This window comes from Perissodus microlepis, chromosome 3 (assembly GCF_051167445.1).
Source record: "Perissodus microlepis isolate ML-2025 ecotype Zambia chromosome 3, ASM5116744v1, whole genome shotgun sequence".
NCBI classification, from domain to species: Eukaryota; Metazoa; Chordata; class Actinopteri; order Cichliformes; family Cichlidae; genus Perissodus; species Perissodus microlepis.
Genome location: NC_140463.1, coordinates 40,827,789 through 40,832,597, shown reverse-complemented (window position 1 = coordinate 40,832,597; position 4,809 = coordinate 40,827,789). Strand labels below are relative to the sequence as shown.

The 4,809-nt window shown below is 41.7% G+C and overlaps 1 long non-coding RNA gene across 2 annotated transcripts; it reads left to right on the top strand.

Annotated features, from left to right (window-relative positions):
- Positions 1-1,541: 1,541 nt before the first annotated feature.
- LOC146391501 (uncharacterized) lies at positions 1,542-2,645 on the top strand. 2 transcript variants are annotated; one of them, XR_014799177.1, is made up of 3 exons: positions 1,542-1,693; positions 1,959-2,158; positions 2,243-2,645. It is a non-coding gene; the product is annotated as an uncharacterized LOC146391501 (long non-coding RNA). The 2 variants fall into 2 exon arrangements; XR_014799178.1 differs by having other exon boundaries at positions 1,542-2,158; positions 2,243-2,302; positions 2,385-2,645.
- Positions 2,646-4,809: the final 2,164 nt, after the last annotated feature.

Sequence of the window (4,809 nt, the reverse complement as noted above, 5' to 3'; positions counted from 1 at the left end):
GTCAGTTGAGAGGTCCACTCGATCTGCTGAAACAACAATGGGAGAATCCAGAGCCTGATGGAGATAATATAAAAGCTTATGTGCTGAAAATGAGAGAGAGACTAGAACAAAGGACAATACTGGCACAGCAAAACATGAAAGTGGCTCAAAACAAGCAGAAAACCTGGTATGATAAGAAGGCCAGGGAAAGGACGTTCCAACCAGGACAGCAGGTATTGCTGTTGCTTCCTACGACAGACAGCAAACTGCTAGCCAGGTGGCAAGGCCCCTACAAAATTACAAAACGTCTCAGCAATGTTAACTATGAGCTGTACATGCCTGACAGGAGGAAGAAACATCATGTCTTCCATATTAACCTGTTAAAAGAATTCACGCAGCAGCACACTACGCAGCAGCAGCAACTGCCAATGCAGTCCACGCAGCAGGTAAAACAGCATTGTCTTGTTCGGGTAGTCAAGGAAGAAGAAGAGGAAGAACAGTTTTTTCCCACAGGCAAATCAGGGCCAAGTTTAGTGTCACTGACCCATCTTAAGCCCTCAAGCAGGGAGATCTAAGGGCTCTTCTGGATCCAAATTTGTTCCAGGAAAAACCTGGTTTTACAAAACTGGTACAGCACAAAGTCCACCTGAGGGATAATGCTCCACCCCATAGAAAATTCTATAGGATTCATGAACGCCTGGTGCCACAGCTGAAGAAAGAAATCGACCTAATGTTGTCACTTGGGATAATTGAAACATCAGCGAGTGAATGGTGCAGCCCAATTGTTCTGGGGTCTGTTTCAGAAAGCGGGTCTAGAAAACTCAGAGTTAAAAATGATACTCAGGGTTAGGTAACCCCGAACTGTCCAACTCGGAATATTCGGTTTCAGAAAGGCTGATAACAATTAGTTCAATCAACGCGGAGTTGCTTTAACCCCAAGTTAAGCGCGCGCACGAGGATACATAAAGCCCTGATTAGTGGAGCACAGATTAAGCAAGTCACCACGGAGACGGAGGGAAAGAAGGCGCGGTCAATGTATTTTACAGCACTTGAGGCCGAAATTCTGATGGCAGCATATGCCGATAACATGCAAATTTTGCGGAAAAAAAGTAACACAGCCTCAGCTGCAAAAGAAAGGGAGCATGCATGGCAAAACATAGCCGACAGAGTCAATGCGTGAGTGTTAATTTAAACATTGATCTAGGGATTTCCACCCATTTAACACGTTATTTTATTATATTTTATTTTATTTTTTATTTTATACATTTTATTTTGTGATGTGATGTGAGCGCAGGTGCAACCCAACAGGCCCCAAACGTTCCTGGCAGCAAGTAAAAATGAAATATAAAAATATAGTCCAAACAGGTAAGGTGTAATTGTATTATGAGCCATAGTGCTTGGTCTGTTTGTCCTATGTAAATCAATTGCAGTTAGAGGCTACATTAATTTTCTTTCTGTAAGCACTTATTGAAATTATCTGAGCACATTACAAGTACATATTTGCTTACTCTCTATGCTCAAATGTGACCCGTTATAGCCAACAGAAAAAAAGCAGAGGCCCGAAAAACAGGTGGGGGTCCTCCACCACCACCACTCACAGAGGCTGAGCAGTTGGCCCTCAGCCAAAACAGTGGGCGCCCTGTGGCTGAAGGCATCTCTGCGGGGACATCCTCTGAGTCAATAACCCCGCAAGACACAAGTGCCTACATAAGAGGTAAATTCAAAATAATACATGATGTGCATACATCCTTTCTTCACAGTCACCTTTGCAGTGCTACTCATTCATTTGATAAACTCTTTACCATAATGAATTATTTTGTAGTGAAGTTATTTTCCTACTAATTTTGCCTTCCCTCAGTCTTGGTTGTCTTTGAGAGCATAATGACAATGAAGTGTAAGGTGATTGGTATATGTTTGTTAATTGCCATTTGGTCCCTTGTAAATTATGAGTGACCTGTATAAACCTCATATTCTATCAGTTGATGGTGATGGTGTACTGCATCTGGTGCAGCCTCCTGTTGAGCCAGACCAACATGCAGTTGTGAGTACTCTTAATACTCCACAGATTATATGAGTTTACAGTAGAACAGCAATGTTGTTAATTTCTTTACTACAGGAAAATAATGAAGAAACATTGACAGCTGTTACAGAGGAGGAAGCAACAGAGACACTTTATGAGGTTTACATCTTACAATGGAAAATATAACAATTGAATAAAATGTGGTACTATAACAAAACCATGGACTTTCTATGTCTCTAACAGAGTGATGATGGAAATGAAGAGGGAGAGGGTCCAGCCACTTCTCCAACAAACCTTTCCTCAGTAAGATGTTCAGCACTGATTTACAACCAACCTAAGTAGGCATGTACTATGAATGTCAATGCTATTTTCTGTGTTTCAATAGCTCCCTGTAAAGCAGCTGTACAAGACCTATTTGATCAAGAAAATAAAAAAATGCGACTTGGAAATGGAACACTTCAAGCAGCAGATCCAAAAGACCAAGATTGAGATTTTACTGCTGGAACATCAGTTAAGGGTGGGTGAAGTGGTCAGAGATGGACAAATTATTTCAGTGTTTGAACAACATAATAATATACTTATTAATACTTTGTGTACAGGAAATACAGGCGACCAATAAAGCCAGTTGAACAAAAAATCTGTTTATTCTTCTTTCAAGAAGACGTTTCAGTGCAACTGTAACATTTTTGAAGAAGTAACTAGTAACTATAATTAATTACTTTTTCAAAGTAACTTGCCCAACACTGTCTAGTAGTAGGGACTTGCACCAGGAAAAAAATGTCAGTAATTCTAGTGTTAATGGTATTGAATGTGTTGTGGAAGTTTTCCATTAAATAAAGCCTGCAGACAAGCGGTGGGCGGTAGCTAACATTCTTTAATCAAAACACACAAAGAACAGACAACCAACCTTGATGAAGTCCCTGCATGACCGCGGGACAGACAGTCAGCAGAGTCTCCCTGAGCCTAGCATGGCTCTCAGTTAAATACCTTCTCCTGGAACAAAAGGCAGTACACAGCTGTTTCACACCTTGAGGTTCACACTCCCTTGCTGCCTACCAGAGTCCTCAAAGAGACAAAAGACTCTTCCTGTGGAGTCGCCTGTTTCCCCCAACTTCCTTACTAGACCCCCACCATTTGTCTTACTGTATGAGTGTGAGACATGTTAAAATCCAGTGGCACCAAGGTATCATACAATAAAATAATGTGACTAATGCATAAGTAAAAGAAATTCCTATACAATCCCACCCTTTGATTCTTAAATCAAAGAATCACATTAATACCAGAATTTCTTTCCTGACATTCTGTTTATCACATCAACATTATTGTACACTTAAAGGAGTTTCACACTGTGTATCCTCACTTCACTGTTCTCTCACCACCCTTGGTTCATCTTTAATATTCCCCACAATCTAAGCTCTCACGTGCAAATGGCAACAACAATGATACAGAGGAAAGGTCTTCTCCAGAGTGTCAAAGTACTTTGCATGGCAAAGTGAAACAGCATTAGGTGGTCATTCTCAGTCACGGTCATGGCTCCTGGTGTCTGTGCCATTTACAGAGTCATAATTCCAACGCTGATCTCCCTCTGCGCTGTCACCTTTGGAGCTTGGCACACTCTCTTCATTCCTCAGTTTCTGTTCCAACGCCGCGGACGATTTAAGGCAGAGCATGTCGTACACCTTAGTTGTCTTCCTCAACGTCAACGCCGAATCTTTTTCACTTTATTTTAAGATTTTGCTGTTCACAATCTCCTGGAAGCCCAGTGGTGCAGTCCACTGTCGTTTGTCAGTTGTCCTGGAGATGGTCCCTGCTTCTCACTGGTCCTCTTGAAGCCTTCTCTCCTGGTCATGGTCTGCATCTGCGCCTCAGTCAATCCTTCCATATCCCTTCTCTGCAATTTAAAAATGAAAGCTTCCCCGGAAAACCCTCTTGTGCCCTATGTCAGCTTATGTCAATTAGACATGCACAATAAAGTTGTGCATTGTCTCTTAAAAATTCCCAGGGCCTCTCCCCTGGAGTAGCTTCACTCCAGGCCCTGTAACCCTGTCAAAAGAAAAAAAAACATTAGCCAGCAGTGTGTCCTGCTGTAAATCATGTGATTAGATCCCACGATTAACCCTTTGCTGTGGAAAAAGTGATGTAGATATTCGCGCAGCGCATCTGTATGCACACTTTCTCACAGTGACATTTGCATTGTAAACAATACAAGGTCATGAATAACACACTGCTGGTAAATTTACAAAGACACAGAAAGTGGCAATTAAAAGGTTAAGTCAGCACGGCCCAAAAGCTCATGCAACCTGTTGCTGTCATCTTTCTGCTCCTGTAAAAAGAAACATACATCCACCCTTTTGTCACTGTCTAGGTGGAGGTGCAATCTTGCATACTGGTGTCAAGTCAGTCAAGCTTTTGTCAGTCCAGTCAGTCCCCATTTTTATTTGCTGACAGTAGAACCTCTCGTGACGCAATAAGTTTCTACTGCCAGCAATGACGCCATTTCAAAAAAGAAAAAAAAAATTTAGACTGGATTACCTCGCTGAATCCTTTTTGACAGGGACTTGTTTTCTGATTGTCCCAAATAAGTGGCTTTCTCCTGAGCCCATTTTAATTTTGGAGAAGCTCACTTGCGATTGTTCAACATGTTGTGTAGCGCTTTCGATTCCGATCTTGCAGGCCTGCTTGAAAAAGAGAAAATTGCCAAACACAAAATCTCAGTGCACTGTTAAAATCAAAAAATATGAAGGCCTAGTTTTAGGACTTGTCTAAGCGTACTCTCTTAGAATGATAGATCAAAACTGGCAGGGTCAAAG